This window comes from Lepus europaeus, chromosome 15 (assembly GCF_033115175.1).
Source record: "Lepus europaeus isolate LE1 chromosome 15, mLepTim1.pri, whole genome shotgun sequence".
Classification (NCBI taxonomy): Eukaryota; Metazoa; Chordata; class Mammalia; order Lagomorpha; family Leporidae; genus Lepus; species Lepus europaeus.
Window position 1 is genome coordinate 13,625,776 of NC_084841.1, and position 21,326 is coordinate 13,647,101.

General features: G+C 42.2%; 1 long non-coding RNA gene across 1 annotated transcript in view; it reads left to right on the forward strand.

Annotated features, from left to right (window-relative positions):
- LOC133774348 (uncharacterized) overlaps positions 1–13,113 on the forward strand; it is a 192,392-nt gene extending 179,279 nt beyond the window's left edge. Inside the window, exons 4-5 of the long non-coding RNA XR_009868059.1 lie at positions 9,625–9,819; positions 11,152–13,113. This is a non-coding gene — a long non-coding RNA (uncharacterized LOC133774348). The remainder of the gene's footprint in view (positions 1–9,624; positions 9,820–11,151) is intronic.
- The last annotated feature ends 8,213 nt before the right edge of the window (positions 13,114–21,326 follow it).

The window sequence follows — 21,326 nt, forward strand, 5'->3', positions numbered from 1 at the left end:
GAGCTGGATCGGAAGTAGAGCAGCCGGGACTCGAACTGGTGCCCATATGGGATGCCAGAACTACAGGCGGCAACTCCACCAGCTATGCCACAGTGCTGGCCTGGCTTTTATCTTTGTACTATTCCTCTGCAGATAAGTGGAGTGTCTGCTTTCAGTAAATATTTAGAGGCGTGTGGTGGGTGTGGCCAGGGAGCTCTTTTCAGTTCTCCAGGATGAAGGGCATATCTAAGGTGACACACCCAGGTTTGGCACAGTAAATCTCTCTCTCTCTGAGGGAGGTTTATCCTGCTCAGCTGGTCTCCTCTTCTCAAAGGAGACTAGTGCCTGAGCGCTTGCCCCAGTGGGTATAATATTTGTCCACTCTGCTCCAAGGACCACACAGAGGATCTGTGCAGTCCTCAGTTGGGCTCAGATTCCCCACCAGTGTCCCTTACCAGGTAACCAGCAAGCCCTGAGCATGTGCAGACTCCCACAGTGACTGCCCAAAGTCCCAGTCACACTGTGAGTCCTCCCACACAGCCTGTTTTTTGTTTTGTTTTGTTTTTTTTTTTTTTCAGTCCTGGCAAACAAGCCTCTTACAATCATGAGCACCCTGCCCACTGCTAGCTCTCCCCACCAGAGTCAGGAGTCTCCACTCAGCTGGTTGCTGGTCGCAGACATGAGCTGGCACAGCTGTTACATATATCCAAAATGGCACCCACTCTATTGGTTTGTTACAAGATGCTGTTGTAAGGTGATCAAGGAAAGAGAAACATTTTCCTCCTTTTTGTTTTCTCCTCTGGTTTGTCAGGTACATTATCCCCCGTGGGGCTCCAAGCCGGGTTCCCTCCATGCTCTTCCTGCAGCTTTATTGCAGTTGCTTGGGCTGCTGCCGCCTGGTCTTACCTCACTTTCCAATGATGATACGTAGGCTCTTGGCTACTGGGTCTTGAGTTGTGGGCATCTACGCCCTCCACATAGGTTCACTGTGTCCCTCTAATTTGCATAGCATTTTCTCGGCCATTTTCTCCCTAACTCTTCCCTGAGACTGCACTCTCTCCACTTTTTAAGAACTGTCTTCTAGACTGGAGCAATAAGCTCCCTCCCTACTCCGCTATCTTGGAAGCACTCTGTATGTATCTTTTAATTGGGGAATTTAGTCCATTTACATTCAAGGTCATTATTAATAAGTAAAGACTTGCGCCTGTCTTTTTATTAATTTCTTCTGTTCATTTTGAACCTTTTTGGTATTGTTTCTGGAGAGATAAGGCCAAGAGCTACCTTTCTGTATTTGAGAATACCTGGTTGTGTCTGGGTAACACTTTTTGAAATTTTTGTATGAGATTTTCCCTCTTCATTGGTTCAAGGCAAGTTGATGTAATTTATTTTTCCCTAGCAATGTCTTTCATTACTCCTTGCATTTATTTATTTTTAAAGCTTCATTTATTTATTTGAAAGGCAGAGTTAGAGAGAGAGGCAGAAATGGAGAGGTCTTTCATCCACTGGTTCACTCCTCAAATGGCTGCAAACACTAGAGATGGGCTGATCTGAAGCCAGAAGCCAGGAGTTTCAGCAGGGTCTCCCACGTGTGTGGTGGGGCCCATGCACTTGGGCCATCCCCTACTGCTTTCCCAGGCTAATGAGCAGAGAGCTGGGTTGGAAGTGGAGCAGCCAGGACTTGAACTGGTACCATGTGGGACACTGGCACTGCAGTCGGTGGTTTTACTTGCTACGCCACAGTGCCGGTCCCTTAAACAGTGTCTTAAACACTGAGTCAGATGCCTGCCCCACATTAGGCAATTTCATAATTTGGTTCCACTTTGTCATCTTACCCCAGAGTGAATACGCATATTTCTTCCACAAGCAGCTGTAGTTTAATTTTCCCTTTTTATTTCACTGAACTTTTCAGACCTGGAAAGAATAGAAATGCAGAGAGGTAATGGAAAGGTCTGGAATCTGATGTTTTCACACCTGGCTTGCATTTGATGGAGATTCCACATGCTTCATCATTTTCTTTAAATTCCCATTGGGCTTTTCAACATATATATTAACATTTTTTCTGTGGTGTGTATTAATAAGAGCTTTGATTTTTATTCTAGCTCTGAGGGATAAAACAGGCATTGTGTTTAATACATACCAAATCAACAAATCTGTGGCCAGATTCTAGTTCATTTGTTGATTAAGATCTTAAAGGATGTTTAGTTTAAAATAATTCCTTTCCACCTGCACCCCCTGGGTGTTTTCTAATTCTGTATTTGGTTGTTCGAAGACTCTATGAATCCTTTCGTTGCTGTTTTTCTCACCGGATTTATCTTCTCAAAATCATGCAGGATTCTTAAATTTCTTCTTTTTCTAAAAATAAAAGAGCATGTCCTCATAATAACTTAGCCTACACTTATATGTTAAGGATGAAAAGTCTATGGATTTCTGTCCTTGATTCTTTGGTTTGGTTTTTAAATGGCCTCAAAATGATGCACGATGGTAAAAACTTTGATTCCACAACTGAGCCATGGTGTATTTCCAGTGGTGGTAATGGGACTTCCTTTCCTAAGATTTTGTAAAGAGCTGAATACAAGTATTTTTCTAGGATTAAGTAAACTCCTATGTGGAAGTAAGGCTGTGGATTAACTGCAGATTGGGTATGGCTGCGTTTCAAATATGGGGTGTTCTGGTCGACCGATTCTAAATAATTTCTACTTGACAGGTCATATGTCCTAATTTTTAGTTTGGAAAGCATGGTCCCTGTGTGAGACTTCTAGGGTTGCCATAAAAAAGTACCACATTCCAAGTGATTAAACAATAGAAATCAATTTTCTCCCAATTCTGAAGGCTTAAAGTCCAAAATAAAGGTTTCAGCAGGTTTGTTGCTTCTGAGGCCTCTCTGTTTGACTTGTGGATCTTCAAAAGTTCTCTGTGTGTCTGTGTCCTCATATCCTCTTCTTTTAAAAAAAATTTGAAAAGCATAGTTACTGAGAGAAATATAGAGAGACAGAGACAGCTCTTCCATCCACTGGTTCATTCCATAATTGGCCACAATGACTGGAGCTGAGCTAATCCAAAGCCTAGAGCCAGGAGCTTCTTCCGGGTCTCCCATGTGGGTGCAGGGACCCAAGGACTTAGATCATCTTTCACTACTTTCCCAGGCCATTAGCAGGGAGCTGGATTGGAAGTGGAGCATCCGGGTCTTGAACCAGCACCCATATGGAATGCTAGCATCACAGGTGATGGCTTTACCTGTTATACCACAATGCCGGCCCCCTTAATAGCCTCTTATGAGGATGCCAATCAAAATAGGTAGGGCTCTACTTAAGGCTTCATTTTACCTTAATTATTTCTTTAAAAGTCTTTTCCCCAGAGCCTGGTGTGGTGGTGCAGCAGGTTAAGCCACCACTTATGATGCCAAGTTCTCTTCCCAGCTGCTCCACTCCCGATCCAGTTCCCTGGTTATGCACCTAGGAAAACAGTAGAGGATGGCCCAAGTCCTTGGGCCTCTGCCATCCATGTGAGAGATCCAGAAGGAGTTCCAGGCTCTTGGCTTTGGCCTGGCCCAGTCTCAGCCATTGAGGCCATTTGGGGAGTGAACCAGCAGATGGAAGAGCTCTCTGTCTTTCTCCCTCTCTCTGTAACTCTGCCTTTCAAGAAAAAAGGAAACGATAAAAAAAGATCCTAACCCAATACAGTTATAGTCCGAGGTACTAGTGGTTAAGACTTCAGTACATGAATTGTGGGGAGACATAATTCATCCCCTTAAAGTCCATATAGGATGTTCTTAGTTGGTAGGTACTTAGAACCTGACTTTCTTCAGGTCATCATGACTCGATTCATTCTGGCTCACTAATTCACTGAAAAAAAAAAAAAGATAACCTCAAGGGATTGACAAATTATTTGATACCCTCAAAGAAACAGGAGGGTGAGCATTTGGTCTAGGGGCTAAACTGTTGTTAGGATGACACCTCCCTCTTCAGAATGCCCGGATTCAAATCCCAACTCTAGTTCCTGATTCCAGCTTTCTACCAGTGCAGACCCCGGGAAGCAGCAGTGATGGCTGCTGTTTTCCTGTTGTCCATGTGGGAAACCTAGATTGAGTTCCTGACTCTTGGATTCAGCTCCCTGGACCAGTCCCGAGTACTGCAAATGTTTGGAGCTCTCTGTTTATTTGTTTCTCTAGCTCACTACCTCTCAAATTAATTGATTAAGAAAACAGAATGTTTTAATACCAAAAATAACTATAATAATATAAAATAATTTTTCATTACCATATAATAAACAGAAGAACCTTGAGTACCTTTAGATAATAATAGCTCAGACTAACGCTGCAGAATATTAGGCTGCCAACTGTAATTAAATGATAGATCAGCAATTATTAATTGGGATTTGTAAAGTGAAGCAATAATATTTTTTCATCATCTATTATGAGGTAAAATCTTTGCTTGGCTGGGTGAAAAAATTAAATTATGGCTCTCATCCTTGAGCTCCTAGTGCAGGGTCTCCACTGGGTTGAGATCCAGCCACAGTGGGGTCAGCTATAGGAGTGAACCAGATCTCAGCTGGGCTGCCTGCTGCCTGCTCTGAGATCTAGAAGAAACCTCAAATTCTCTGTCCACCAGCAAGCCCAAGGTCAAAACTTGTGTGTAAATTTCTATGCATTCCCACCCCACTGCCTATCACCTCTGCTTTCAACTTTGGCCAAATTTTTTGTTCTCCACTCTGTCTTGCAGCTGTTCTTTTATTTTTTCCCTGGAGTCAACCCAGCCACAGCTATAGCCTTTGATTATTTGTTCCTTCTGTTAAAATAAAAAGCACATAAAGCAGTTGTATGTGGTGGAGTTTTGCTGGCAATCTGATGATAAGGAAGGCTATATTGCAAAACTATAGAGCAATCGATCTGAAACCAAATCTTCAGTGTTTTCAACCACTGTTTTCTATTTTTTTTTTAAAGATTATTTATTTATTTGAAAGACAGGGTTAGAGAGAGAGACAGAGAGAAAAGAGACACAGAGAAAGATCCTTCACCCACTGGTTCACTCCCCAGATGGTTGCAACAGCTGTAGCTTGGCTGATCTGAAGCCAGGAGCCAGGAGCTTCCTTCATTACTGGTACCTGCCCTCTCCCACATGGTGGCAGGGAGAGGTACCTGCCCTCTCCCACATGGGTGGCAGGGGCCCAAGCACTTGAGCCATCTTTGGCTGCTTTCCCATGTGCATTGCCAGGGAGCTGGATTGGAAGTGGAGCAGCCAGGTCTCTAATAGGTTACCTGCTACACCAGAGCGCCGGCCCCTTCGACCCACTATTAAATTCACTCTCCCACTACTTCCAGAACTGTTTCTGTGCTCTCTCTTCTTTCTCCTTTTTTGCTCTCCTCCTCTTTTCTCCCTTCTTACCCATTCCATCCAATTCTCTCATTAATTAGGCAGAGCAGCTTAACTGTCTTTTGGTAGTTTTCTTCAAAATTAAACACTGAGAGACTCAGATTCTACCCCTTATAACAATGTAGTTTCATTTACAGAGGGAAACACTAGCACTTACTGGAAATAATGAGTTTTCTTAACTTGATACTCATGAAAAGAGATTAAATGTCAAACACCCTGCTCCCTCCCACACCACAGTGTTTTCACAGTCCCAGCACACAAGGCTCCCACAGTCATGAGCACCCAGCCCCCTGCCAATCTCAGCCAGACTCAGGCATCTCCCCTTGGCTGGTTACCGGGCGTGCAGACACAAGCTGGCTCAGCTGTTATGGGTGTCCATAGTGGTACCTGCCCTCTCTTAGTTACAGCATGCTGGTGCCAGGTAGTCGGGGAGAGAGAAATGTGTCCCTCCTTTTTTCCCCTCTAGGTTGGCAGATCTACCGTCTCCCACATGGTTCCAAGCCAGTCTCATGCCAGGATCTCCCTGCAGCTTTGTCACCAGTGGTTTGGGCTGCTGCAGTCTGGTCTCACTTCACTCCAAGGCTGGTGCTGAGGCTCTAGGCTGCTGGGGTCCTGAGTTGTGTGTGTTCACACTCTCCACGTCGATCCACAGTATCCCTCTAATTAGCGTGGAGTTTCCTCTGCTATTTTCTCCCTATCTCTTCCCTCTGCATAGAGTCTTACAATAATCAAGGACATAGAAGAGTTTCATAATTTCAAAATAATGACACAAGAGATCATGATGCCATAGTTTTGAAACCTTTATTAACACACACATACACACACACACACACGGATTTAGCAGGAGGGAGGGAAGTGGGAGGAAGAGAGAGAGAGAGAGAGAGAGAGAGAGAGAGAGAGAGAGAATTTTCATCTGCCGGTTTATTCCCAAAATGCTCACCACAACCATGACCAGGCTGTTTAGAAGCTATGGTTAAAACTCAATCTGACTTGCCCCAAATGATAGAGTTAGAAACGTGCCAGGGGATTCCAATATAATCCCATCAAGGTGGCATGTACCAATGCCATCTCATGAGTCCAAGTGATCAATTTCTGTTCACAATTGACCATAATGATAGGTCTAAGAGTCAAAGGGATCACATAAACAAGACTAGTGTCCGCTAATACTAACTGATAGAATTAAAAAAGGGAGAGAACGATCCAATATGGGAAGCAGGATACACAACAGACTCATAGAATGGCAGATGTCCTAAACAACACTCTGGTCTCAGAGTCAGCCCTTAAGGCATTCAGATCTGGCTGAAGAGCCCATGAGAGTATTTTAGGCATGGAAAGCCAAGACACTCTGGAAAAAAAAAAAAAAAAAACTAAATGAAAGATCTCTGCAAGTGGGATCCCAGTGGAAAGAACGGGCCATCAAAGAAGGAGGTACTTTTCTCTGAAGGGAGGAGAGAACTTCCACTTTGACTATGACCTTCTCTAAATAAGATTGGAGTTGGCAAACTCAAAAGGCTTCCATAGCCTTGGCAACTCATGATAAGAGCCTAGGGAGATTAACTGGCGCCATAAACAAGAGTGTCAATTTGTTAAGTCAACAAGAGGAGTCACTGTGCACTTACTCCTCAGGTAGGATCTCTGTCCTTAATGTGCTGTACAATGTGAATTAATGCTATAACTAGTACTGAAACAGTATTTTACACTTTGTGTTTCGGTGTGGGTGCAAACTGTTGAAATCTTTACTTAATATATTCTAAATTGATCTTCTGTATATAAAGAGAATTGAAAATGAATCTTGATGTGAATGGAATGGGAGAGGGAGTGGGAGATGGGAGGGTTGCGGTTGGGAGGGAAGTTATGGGGCGGGGGGAAGCCATTGTAATCCAAAAGCTGTACTTTGGAAATTTATATTTATTAAATAAAAGTTTTAAAAAAACTATATGGGGGAGGGGACAGTGCTGTGGTGCATTGGGTTAACGCCCTGGCCTGAAGCGCCGGCATCCCATATGGGTGCTGGTTTGAGACCCGGCTGCTCCACTTCTGATCCAGCTCTCTGCTATGGCCTGGGAAAGCAGTAGAAGATGGCCCAAGTCCTTGGGCCCCTGCATCCAAGTGGAAGACCCAGAAGAAGCTCCTGGCTCCTGGCTTCGGATTGGCGCAGTTCCAGCTGTTGGGGCCAATTGGGGAGTGAACCAGCGGATGGAAGACCCCTCCCTCCCTCCCTCCCTCTCCTCCTCCTCCTCCTCCTCCTCCTCCTCCTCCTCCTTCTTCTTCTTCTTCTTCTTCTTCTTCTCTCTCTCTCTCTCTCTCTCCCTCTCCCTCTCCCTCTCCCTCTCCCTCTCCCTCTCCCTCTCCTCTCTGTGTAACTCTGACTTTCAAATAAATAAATAAATAAATCTTTTTAAAAAAACTATATTGGGTACATATTGGGATACTTTTTAAATTGGTAATGGTTGGTAGTTCTAGCCAGTGGAAGGCTGTTAAATGATGCACAGGCCCAATGCCCAATGCATTCTTCAAGCTCCTGGGAATTTGCTTTAAAAGGGATACTTCTTCATCCTCTTGAGAAACAGTTCAGACCTTTGGCCAGTTAAACCTATAGAGGTGCTCTTAACTGGAAAACAACTTGGCATGGAATAGTCAAGTATTGGTGTTAGGAGACAGTGTATGTTCTGTGTTAACTCCTTCATTGCTGAAGGCCAGAGCAGAGCAAAGGGCTGGGGACAAGGAGGATGACGGTGAGGATGGGCCTGTCTGAGCAGATACCTGCTTATCTTTGTAGCCAGGTTTGAGGCGATTTTGAGCAAACAAGGAATCTGGAAGGGCCTTAGGTTTACTGTAAAGTGAAAGCTAAAGATCATAAATGCTGACCTTTGGACAGGGTCCTAATTACTGTCTCAGGGACTTTACCTTGATGACTGTTTGGGGCAGTGGTCTCCCAAGTTGTGGAGGAGGCCTTTTCCCCAAAAAGTATGCAAGAAAATATTAGAGGAAAATTGGATGCAGGAATATTCTTTAATCTGAAAATGAGTAAGAAACACAATAAGCTTTACTGATATTTAATGCATGACTTGAGCGTAAGTGGTATATGCATGCAGCTTGTCAATAAATGACATATTGGGGATGCCTGCTCAGAAATATTTACTGATAGCCACACATGATCTGACACGTTTGGACTTTATTGGAGTATTAGAAGGATAGGGCTGGTGCCGTGGCTCACTTGGTTAATCCTCCACCTGCAGTGCCAGCATTCCATAAGGGCACTGGGTTCTAGTCCTGGTTGCTCCTCTTCCAGTCCAGCTCTCTGCTGTGGCCCAGGAAGGCAGTGGAGGATGGCCCAAGTGCTTGGGCCCTGCACCTACATGGGAGACCAGGAGGAAGTACCTGGCTCCTGGCTTTGGATCGGTGCAGTGCGCCAGCCGTGGTGGCCATTTAGGGGGTGAACCAACAGAAGGAAGACCTTTCTCTCTGTCTCTCTCTCTCTCTCACTGTCTAACTCTATCTGTAAAATAAAATAAAAAAAAAGGATGGGAAGTAAGCCGGCAAGGTGGAGGCAGACAGTTTTTTTCAGTAATGATCTTGTGAGGGATACAGAAGAGGGGAAAGATAAAGCAGTCTGGATAAAGAGGAAAAGGCAGATGGGAATGGTATTTAGAAGATGGGTTCCATAGAGGGGAAGGCATTGTGACACAGAGGGTTAAGCTGCCACCTGCAAGGCCTGCATCCCATGTCAGAGTGCCTGTTTGGGACCCCACTCCTCTGTTTCTGACCCAGCTTCCTGCTAATACATCTGGGAGGTAGTAGAAGATGGCCCAATGCTTGGGCTGCTGCCACCCTTGTGAGAGACCTGGATGCAATTCTAGGCTTGTGACTTTGGCCAGGCTCAGCCCTAGCTAATGAGTGCATTTGTGGAGTGAGCCAGTAGATAGAAGATGGATCTCTTGTCTTTCAAGTAGATGGAAATAGACACATACATACATACATACATATTTTTAAAATTACCTAAAAAGTAGGCTCTATAGAATTTGGTGACTGGTGGATTGTGAGTGAATCTGTGATAAAATCCTCACTGCTCCATGAAGAACTAACTGTCTTTCTAGTGCTTCCACTGAACGGCCGTCATTACTGTTGAGGCCAAGTTTCCCAAGTCATTCCTCATCAGTGTTTTTTCTCTGTATCCTCAGTAATTTGGTTTGCCTACATGGGTGGTATGATGTGATGACTACATTAAATGTTTTAATAGCTCAAAAATGAGAGACATGCTTTTGCCTCATTGTAGGTACTCTTAAGTTTTTGCATCAAGAAGGAAGCAACAGTGCCTGTGCCATGCTATGGAAGCAAGATTTTTAAGACCAGCCTTAGGATTCTGCATCATAATTTGGAAATTACTGCGGCCAGACACTTGCAGACGACTGCTGTTTGAAATTCATATGATGATTAAAAACAGCTATTAAATACTCATCTTTTACAAAGGGTAAGTACCAGAGTCAAAATTAACCATAAAAATTATTTTCTCTGTACAAAAATATGAGTGCAAATTAGCCATCAAAGTTATTTTCAAAGCATTTCCTTTTGGACAAGTAAGGAATGCTGACTATTTAACACACAGTAGTTACCTAAAGAAGATTTTTGGTCTCATGATCTGGCTGAAGCTTTGCACAAACAGCTGCTTATCTCATGAATGGAATTTCCTGTTAATATTCTTGCAGGCTAATTGTTCATCAAAAGTTTAACAAATGTCAACAAACATCATCAATGTGTTACATCTTAATATTTAAGAGACAGCAGAAATAGTTCAGATGTTTAACTTGGTTATGCTTAAAAGGCAGCTTTTTGCCACAAACTACTTGTGATAGGATTAATGCTATTCAGAGGAACTGTTGGGTTTAAATGCCCCCTTCCTTTTTAATTTACAACATATGGCTGAAGATAAGATAGGCTAAGAGAAGAGACAGAACTGTAACTTCAAACAGTGTGGTTTGAAACACCTTTGTTTCCTTGGGTTTTATGGACTTTTCATCCCACTTGCATACAAATAAATTTCCTTATTTTTCCAATGTACTCTTATATTCCTTGGCAGCAACCACAAAGACCTCTCTTTTTTGATGTGCATGTGAGTTGCTGAGGGTGGAGGCCCCAACAGGAGGAAGTAGCATCACCAGGACACCAGGGTTTGGGTCAGAAGTGGAAATGGAGTATCTGTGGAACCTTCCTGAAACACAGCCACAGATCTTTTAAAAGCACGTCCAGTTTGTGTTTTCTCTTGTACATTTAGCATTTTGCACTAAGGTGTAAGTTCAGAAAAAGTGCTCAGGGAAGACATTGTAGTGCAATGTGGTTCTTCTTCATAGAGTTAATCCTGCTGTTTCCTTAGCCCTGCCAAATTTGGAAAGCCATAGAAACCAGCCACAGGTCTTTTTCTGTTCTCTTGCAGATGGTATCAATCTCCATTTCTCGGCCGGTGCCGTGGCTCAATGGGCTAATCCTCCGCCTGCGGCGCCGGCACACCAGGTTCTAGTCCCGGTTGGGGCGCCAGATTCTGTCCCGGTTGCTCCTCTTCCTGTCCAGTTCTCTGCTGTGGCCCGGGATTTCAGTGGAGGATGGCCCAAGTCCTTGGGCCCTGTACCCACATGGGAGACCAGGAGAAGCACCTGGCTCCTGGCTTGGGATCAGCGCAGTGCGCCAGCCACAGCGGCCATTGGGGGTGAACAAACAGAAAAGGAAGACCTTTCTCTCTGTCTCTCTCTCTCACTGTCCACTCTGCCTGTCAAAAAAAAAAAAAAAAAAATCTCCATTTCTCTTTCAGACATGGATGAACACGGAGTCGGACTTCTGGAAGCCAGAGCTCTCCGCTTTCCTTGTTAGTGACTTCTCCTGGCCTAATCTCAAAATCTGAAAATCTGAAATGCTTTAAAATCTAAAACTTTTTGGATGCTGCAAGTGGAAAATTCCCCTCTGACACATTGTAGTCCAAATTCTGGTAACACTAAATATCCATGAAATTACCCTCCAGCTACGTGTACAAGGTGTATAGGAAACATCAATAAAGGCCCTATTTGGACTTGGGTAACATCCCCAGATTATCTCGTTATGTATATGCCAAATTTCCAAAATCCAAACAAATCTGAAACACTTCTTATGCCAAGTATCTCGGGTAAGAACTCAACTTGTACTTTTATAAGAGGTAGGAGCTATTTTCTAGGTCATAGGAGGGGAGTTTCATTACTCCTACCTCTGCTTCTATACATTTGTAGCTGTGACCTCTCACCTGGGCACTTGTGTTGAATCTCAAGAGTTCTCAAGTGTGTGGTGATCAGCTGCCACACCTCCTGGCATCCTCTTCTGTCCCCTGAACAAAGGCTAAGTGAGCAATTGCACACACAGGTTGGAATTACCCATAGGATGCTGTCTGTAACTCATGCTCTGTATGTATGCACAGTGTTTTGATAGTTTTATATAGCTCAATTTTCTGTAGTAATAAGAAAGTATTGAAAGTATTCCATAGAGCAATGGTATCATCTCATGAATTGAACAAGCACTTAGAAGGTGTCTTTTCCCAAGTGCTCAGCTCTAAATGGGGCATTCAGGGATGGGCAGAGATATTTTTCTGTCCCTAAGGTACTTAAAATAGAAGGATGACATAAGGTAGGCATTGTGACCCAAAGGCGCAGCTCAGGACACCAGCTGTTTTGCTAGGCTTGCAAGCTAAGAGTATAAGCAACTATAATACAGAAGAGTGTGGGACAGAGATGTATGTGGCCCCCAAGCTTGCACTATTTACTGTGTGGTTCTTTACAGTGAAAGTTCGCTAACCTTTGACACAAGGAATGCAAAGTAAGGTAGAATATTCTAAGATCCCTATCAAGAATGGTTAAGAAGCCATTGGAATCCAGAGGAGGGAAATGCCTCTCCTGACTCATGAGATCAAAGGAAGTTCTATGGGGGGAGGGAGGAAGCCATACAGAAGAGCCTGTGTTTCAGTGAGAAGGGGCAGATGAGAAGCCACTCCAGGGCAAGGGAAAGCAGAGAGCTTGTGTGTTTCTCACCTATGGGATGCACACAGGAGTACCCTGGGGAACTTCACAATTGTATTCAGACCGGAACCTAAAATTGAAAACAATGGAAACACACAGAATACATAACCAACACAGGGAAAGGATTATTTCAATGACTTTTGAACTCAGTAGTTTGACAGCATTCATTAAGGGGAAATGCAAGGAAAAAAAGAACTGCAAAGAAATCTTAAACTTCCCTTAACAGTTTTATTTGTAGCAGTAAGACTGGCATTTTAACTTTGAAATTATTTTAGCTGAATTAGGAGACAAAACAAGTTTGTAAATACATTGATTTTTATTAAGAATCAAAATTTCTGATATAAGAGAGAAGAGTACAAACAAAAACATTAAAGGCAGAAGTACGTTAGGGATCAGCATTGTAGCATAGAAGGTAAAGCTGCCTGTGATTCTGGCATCCCGTATGGGTTCCAGTTCCTGTCCTGGCTGTTCCACTTCCTGTCCAGCTTCCTGCTAATGGCCTGGGGAAAGCAACAGAATATGGTGTTTGGGCCACTGCCTCTCCTGTGAGAGATCTAGATGAAGCTCCTAGCTCCTGGCTTTGGCCTGCCCCAGTGCTGGCTGTTGCAGCCATCTGGGGAGTGAACCAGCAGATGAAAGATCTCTCTCTCTCTCTCTCTCTCTCTCTCTCTCTCTTTCTCTCTCTCTGTAACTCTAGCTTTCAAAATAAATAAATATTTTTTTTTAAAAAAAGAAGCACTGCAATTGGTTAACTTTGATTGGTATGAGTTCATGATTAAATGTATGAAGGTACTTAAAAACATTCATTGAAAACTGGAATTTAAAGATAAGTTTATTGTGGTACTAAAAGCTTTTGAAATTTGTACATGGTTTTTTATAATATTAATTTTCTGTGATTTTTAAGTCCCCCATATGTACATATATATCCTAGTTCTTGATTTAAAGTGTGTGTGTGTGTGTGTGTTTGTGCATTTCTACTGAAAGAACCTAGAAGTGATGACATTCCAGCCATGAAGTATCTGCTGCCCAGACATGGTTTCTAAATACCCTTAAAAGGAACCAAGCTTCTTAGAGCAACGCTGGTTCTAGGCTCAGTTCAGGACAGATTCAAGGTGGGAAGGGGAATCATTGTGCCAGAAAGCAAAAATGGGTCCAAAGCCAATGAAGTCACGTCAGAAAGTCAACAGCCAGCTTGCCTGTGCTCCTGCTAGTTAAATTTAGGACCATTTGAGGATCTAAAAATGATAACTACTATTGATTATAAAACATGGGATAAACAAAAATTCATAGATCTATAGTTATAAAAAGCAAAGAATGACAAAGCAAGCAATCTCTTGCTACCCCTGGAGATGACTACTATTCCCTTTCTTCTAGAAATTAGTAATGAAGTGGAAAGAATTAGTATTTACTCTGTTTTATAAACAGAACTGTAGTTCATCTTAAGATAATGAGGAAATGCTTTTCATTCTGGGAGAATGCCAAGCAAGAAATATAAAGGATGATATAATTTAGAAAGCAACTACTTAAATCTCATATGGTGGGGGTAGGATGTAAAATGGTACAACCATTGTGGAAAAGGATTTAGCAGTTTCTTATAAAGTTAAACACATACTTACTACATTCTTAGCAGTTTTACTTCCTTTTTACTTAACTTTATTTTTTTTTTTTTTATTTTTCATTTTATTTGAAAAGCAGAGCCATCCAGGCCTGGGACAGGTCATAGTGAGGAGCTTGGAACTCCTCCCAGTTCTCGCACAAGGGTGGCAGGGACCCAAGTACTTGGACCATCACCTGCTGCCTCCCTGGCCACATAATACCTGGAAGCTGGTTTAAAAGCAAAGCAGCTGGGACTTGATTCAGGCACCCTGGTAGTGGGTGTGTCACATGCCCAGCAATCCTGTTTCTAAGTATTTACCTAAATGAAGTGAAAACTATGTTCACATAAAGATATACATAAGAACTTTTATGGGCTTTATTATACTTTGTTGATGCATAATAATTTTCCCAAACAGCAAACAACCCAAGCATTCCTCAATTGTGAGACAGGTAAAGACAGTGTAATACACTCATGCAATGGAATACTAGTCAGCAGTGTAAAGGGAGAATTCATGATATAGGCAACGACATGGGTGCGTTTCAAATGCGTTTTGCTAAGTGAAAGAAGCCAGACTCAAAGGCTGCACAAAGTGTGATTCTAGGTATGTGACATTGTGGTGAAGGCAGATCTAAAGGGATAGAAAACAGAGAAAACAGATCAGTGGCTCCTAGGGGCCAGAGATGAGGGGTTAACTATAATGGGACCTGGGGAAATTGAGGAGACGTGATAAAACTATATTCTATATCTTAATGGTTGTGGTGATTGCTTAAATGCATATGTTTGTCATGACTAGCAAAATTGTAAAAAGGATGAATCTTCACTGTATATAAATTATATCTTAATAAAAAAGTAAAAGATGACCATTTTGCAATTCTAATTCAAATAATTCTTTCAGGCAGGGTCGTCAGTGTGTTGGGGAAACAGGATAATTATGTGCCAGAAAGATTATCACCTTACAGGTTCCTGGCTGATTGTAAGTAGAAAATTGTTTTTAATGGTGAGCTTGTAGTCACCCCTTTAAACAAGGGGACAAACTCAGGATCGCTAATAAAATGACAACCCAACAGTACGTACCACCTCATGTAACGTGAAGTACACATCTCCTGTGAAATACTCTGGACCCACATGCTTAATCTGAATATAGACTGTTTTGACTTAGGATTCAGTTTATATGACAAGTTAAGTGACACCATAAGGAGACAATAAGATCAGTGTAGACTGTAGGCTGCTATTGAAGACAGCCAGCCTGCTTGCTTTAAGAAATCAATGCAATGGGTAAATTCCAAGGAGTGGGATGGCTGGGTTGTATGGTAGGGTTATGTTCAGGTTTCTGAGGAATCTCCAGACAGACTTCCATAGTGGCTTAACCAGTTTGCATTCCCACCAACAGTGGGTTAGTGTCCCTTTTTCCCCACATCCTCTCCAGCATCTGTTGTTGGTAGATTTCTGAATGTGAGCTATTCTCACCGGGGTGAGATGGAACCTCATTGTGGTTTTGATTTGCATTTCTCTGATTGCTAGTGATCTTGAACATTTTTTCATGTGTCTGTTGGCCATTTGGATTTCCTCTTTCGAAAAATGTCTATTGAGGTCCTTGGCCCATCTCTTAAGTGGGTTGTTTGTTTTGTTGTTGTGGTTTTTCTTGATTTCTTTGTAGATTCTGGTTATCAATCCTTTATCTGTAGTATAGTTTGCGAATATTTTTTCCCATTCTGTTGGTTGCCTCTTCACTTTCCTGACTGTTTCTTTCGAGGTACAGAAGCTTCTCAATTTGATGCAATCCCAAATGTTAATTTTGGTTTTGACTGCCTGTGCTTTTGGAGTATTTTCCAGGAAGTCTTTGCCTGTGCCTATATCTTGCAGGGTTTCTCCAATGCTCTCTAATAATTTGATGGTTTCGGGTCGTAGATTTAAGTCTTTAATCCATGTTGAGTGAATTTTTGTGTAAGGTGATAGGTATGGGTCTTGCTTCAAGCTTCTGCATGTGGAAATCCAATTTTTCCAGCACCATTTATTGAATAGACTGTCCTTATTCCAGGGATTAGATTTGGATCTTTGGTCAAATATAAGTTGGCTATAGATGTTTGGATTGATTTCTGGTGTTTCTATTCTGTTCCATTGGTCTATCCATCTGTTTCTGTACCAGTACCATGCTGTTTTGATAACAACTGCCCTGTAGTATGTCCTAAAATCAGGTATTGTGATGCCTCCGGCTTTGTTTTTGTTGTACAGGATTGCTTTGGCTATTCGAGGTCTTCTGTGTCTCCATATGAATTTCAGCATCATTTTTTCTAGATCTGTGAAGAAGGAATTTAATTTGGCAAATAAAAAAGCCATCTGCACATTAATGTTTATTGCAGCTCAATTCACAATAGCTAAGACCTGGAACCAACCCAAATGCCCATCAACAGTAGACTGGATAAAGAAATTATGGGACATGTACTCCATAGAATACTATACAGCAGTAAGAAACAATGAAACCCAGTCATTTGCAACAAGATGGAGCAGTCTGGAAAACATCATGCTCAGTGAATTAAGCCAGTCCCAAAGAGAAAAATATCATTTGTTTTCCCTGATCGGTGACAACTAAGCGCCAAAGAGAAAACCTGTTAAGTGAAATGGACACTATAAGCAACAATGAACTGATCAGCTCCTGTCCTGACTTTAGATGTACAATGTAATACTCTATCCTTTTTAGTATTCGTTGTTGTTCTTGTTGTTCTAGTACTATTGGTTGAACTCAGTAATTAACACACAATTATTCTCAGGTGTTTAAATTTTAACTGAAAAGTGATCCCTGTTAAATCTAAGAGTGGAAAAAGAGAGGGAGGAGATGAACAATTTGGAACATGCTCAATCGGTCTGGCCGCAAAAGGTGGAGTTAGAAATGTGCAGGGGATTCCAACACAATTCCATCAAGATGGCATGTACCAATGCCATCGCACTAGTCCAAGTGATCAATTTCAGCTCACAATTGATAGCTCTGATAGGTCTGGGAGTCAAAGAGATCACACAAACAAGATAGGTATCTGCTAATACTGATAGAATCAAAAAGGGAGGGAAAGATCCAACATGGGAAGTGGGATACACAGCAGACTCATAGGATGGCAGATGTCCTAAACAACACTCCGGCCTCAGAATCAGCCCTCAGGGCATTCAGATCTGGCTGAAGAGCCCATGAGAGTATAGCAGGCATGGAAAGCCAAGATACCATGGGAAAAAAAAAAAAAAAGACCTAAGTGAATGATCTCTGTGAGTGAGATCCCAGTGGAAAGAACGGGGCCATCAAAGAAGGAGGTACCCTTCTCCGAAGGGAGGAGAGAACATCCACTTTGACTATGACCCTATCGGAATAAGATCAAAGTCAGCGAACCCTAAAGGCTTCCATAGCCCTTGCAACTCATGACTGGAGCCCAGGGAGATTACTGACGCCATGAACAGGAGTGTCAAATTGTTAAGTCAGCAACAGGAGTCACTGTGTACTTACACCCCATGCGGGATCTGTCCCCAATGTGTCGTCTAAAGCCAAGTGATGCTACGACTGGTACTGAAACAGTATTTTTATACTTTGCGTTTCTGTGTGGGCGCAGACTGATGAGGTCTTTGCTAATTATATACTGAAGTGATCTTCTGTGTATAAAGAGAATTGGAAATGAAAAAAAAAAAAAAAACAACAACCTGGTGTTAAAATGGAAAAGGCATAGAAAATTAATTATTTTGAAAAAAAAAATTATGTAGGATCTCTGTCTTTAATGTGCTGTACATTGCTATTTTATGCTATAATTAGTAATCCAATGGTAGTTTTTTCACTTGATGTTGCTATATGGGCAAAATGTTGAAATCTTTACCTAATATATACTAAACTGATCTTCTGTGTACAAAAAGAATTGAAAATGAATCTTTACACGAATGGAAGGGGAAAGGGAGCGGGAGGGGGGAGGGTTGCGGGCGGGAGGGAAGTTATGGGAGGGGGGAAGCCATTGTAACCCATAAGCTATACTTTGGAAATTTATATTCATTAAATAAAAGTTTAATAAAAAAAAAAAGAAATCAATGCAATGGAAACAAACACATGCAAGGGGGAATAACAGACTGGAGGTAGTGGATGACATGTGGTTGGGATATGGCTTTTTAAACACAGCTAAAAAAAGGAGATTTGGGGGAAAATTGAGGTGATTTGAATGTGCACTGAACATTAGGGAATTATTTTTTAGATGTAATAATGGTGTTGTAGTTTTGTAGGACAATACTCTTTTTATTGTTTGATGTTCAAATAAAGAGGGGTAAAGAAAAAGAGGGGTTAAATGTCTTGTCTGGAATCATTTTCAGATACTTTAGCTCTGTCTGGCTGATTGCTACATCATCTACTTGTCTATTTTTCATCTATGTGTCCATGTATCTGTGTTATTATAAATATTGTGTATTTAGATTTTCATCTATTATTTGTTTAACTCTTCTTGATACTTACAATTTTTATAACAAAAAGTAGGGGGGAATTAGTATGAGGTCCTACTCTAGACTAAATAAGTCTGCCTGTCAGGATAGAACCTAAGCGTCAGAGTTGAAAAACATGCTCCAGAAGTTTAAAAAAACACACATAAAATGACCATTTTATTGAGTTTCTAGATTCTGTTGGTTAGGAATTCAGACAGAACAAAGAGGGGAAGGATTTGTCTCAGTTCCATAATGTCTGGGACCTCAGCTCAGGCCTGAGGTCACTTGGATGTGTCTTCACACACATGGTTGGCAACTGAGTTCGGTCGCCCTGGGAACCTTGACTGGCAGTCAGACCAAACATCTCCATGTGGCCTCTCCACATGGTCTCTCTGAATGGCCTTCAGGTGATTCTATTGTGAAGTCAGCAGTTTTCCATACGTGAGCGTCATGAGAATGATGGTATGTCATTATGAAAAATCAGATTCTAAGTGGCTCTTTTCCTGGGTCTGGTTACATTATACCCAAGCAATTCTAATGGAAAGGAAAACTTGGAAGTCTAGACTTAGAGCATCAGCTCTGCTATTCTTGAAAATCTATCCACCTATCCAGGCACCAGGTACTAGATGCCACAGAGGAGGGGAGATGTCATATTCTGTTGCCCTGTTTCTGAAATGTTGTCCCTAACTATTCCTTTGATTTCTGGATGGTCTTGTTGCCTATGCCTGTTGTCTTCCCCTTGGCTTTGAATATGAGTCTCTTAAGGCTCTGTTTTTTGCTGCTTCAAAATTGCTGCTTTTCTAATTTCATTAAGCCCTTGGAACTTCCTTACTCAAGACATGATTAACTAAATTTAGAAATTAGAAAAATTTGAGATGAAGTGGGCGAGAGAAAATGAAGCTGGACTTTGTTAGTTCTCGAATGCCAGGAAAAGTATTTAGGCTTTAAGTTAGGGTTCAGTGGTGACCGGAGAGGACTGACTATGAGCTCAAAAGGATGCACATTAAGAAAGCTAATCAGGAACAGTGATTGGTAAACAGAGGCTGCGGAGGCTGGGAGAACAGGTAGGGCCTAGGGGGAAAGTTATAGAGCATTTACACAATTGTGGCAGTCTGATGAATCTGTCTGCTTTCAAATCCCTTACAGACCATCATCACGTTCTTTGGCATGGTGTTTGGTTACCAAATGGAAAATATTATCCTGCTTATTTATAAGTTGCACTCTGATTTGGTTCTGGGATAGTCAATATATAGTTGAGGTGATCAAATGTGATCATGATTCTCTGTCTGTCTTGTTGCCTTGTTGGCCGAGAAGACTAATGCTACGCTGAGCTTTAGATCTGTAGACTTTTTCCTTGGCATCGTGATTGTCCAACCAAGTGAGCCCACTGTTGTAATCTAATTCCAAGGTAGACCTTCTGCACCCAGATAAGAACTAGAGAAATGAAACGTCTTTGGAGCAGGTGCCCATAGGTATCTGCTAAGTGATTGCTCGGATATACTGGTGCTTTGTTTTATTTTTGTAAAGTTCTGCCCAAATTTAATGAAGGCACAGTTTTTGCTAGTTACTGAGGAATAAAGAATAACTTCTAGATGAATCTAGGACAAGTCATCAAATTACGGCTCACAACATGAGGACCTAATGCCTATTTTTATAAAGAAAATTATACTGAGACATATCCACGGTCATGTCATGAATTGTCTATGGCTACTTTTAAACTACAAATGTGGAGTTGAGTAGTTGTAATGATGACTGCATGGCCTGCAAAGTCTAAAATATTCACTCTCTTGTACTTTACAGAAAAAATTTACCAATCCCTGCTCTGGAAGAGTGATTTTCACATCAACTAGTCATTGACATGATCTTCTGCACATTCACAGTGGTATAGGAAAGGCGATAAGAGGGAATGAAAAGTTCTCTATTTTTCTGAGAGTCCAGTTAGGGCAAACAAATCCAAATGTTCTTTTCTGTGTGCTTTCTCTGAACTTCTTTTTTTCTTCTTTCAAGGAGAGTGCAACTAGATTTATATTTGGCAGAACTACAGTCAGAGCTTATGTGTGATTTGTGGCACAGCAGCTAAATTCATGAGCTTTGGAGCCAGACTGCTCATGTTCACATCTTGGTGACTCCACTACATAGGGAGGAAGTTCTCCTGAGCTGATAGGAGGTGCCTGCCCCAGCATATGACTGGCCCAGCAACCCATGTTTGAGGAAGTCATTTGACTGCTCTGTGCTTTGGCCTCAACTATAGTATCAGAATCCACTGCCTGGGGTTGTTGGGAGGATTCAGTGAGGTTGAATACATGGGATGACTAGGACTGTAGCTGGTAGTAGTGGGTAAAGCCGCCACCTACAGTGCTGGCGTTCCACATGGGTGCCGGTTCGAGTCATGACTGTCATCCAGAGGATTGAAAAAAAGCACAAACAAAAGGATGTCATTCAGATACTTCTTCTAGGGGCCGGCACTGCTGCATAGTGGGTAGAGCTGCTGCCTGCGGTGCTGGCATCCCATATGGGCTCTGGTTCAAGTCCTGGCTGCTCCATTTCTGATCCAGCTCTCTGCTATGGCCTGGGAAAGCAGTGCAAGATGGCCCAAGTCCTTGAGCCCCTACACCCATGTGGGAGACCTGGAAGAAGCTCCTGGCTCCTGGCTTCAGATCAGCACAGCTTCAGCCATTGTGGCCAATTGGGGAGTAAAACAGTGGATAGAAGAACTCTCTCTCTCTCTCTCTCTCTCTCTCTCTCTCTCTGCCTCTCCTTCTCTCTGTGTGTAACTCTGACTTTCAAGTAAATAAATAAATCTTTTTAAAAAATTGATTCTTGGGATCAGTGCTGTGGCATGGCAGATAAAGCCAACACCTCCAGCACTGGTATACCATATAGGAACCAGTGCGGCTGCTCCACATCCGATCCAGC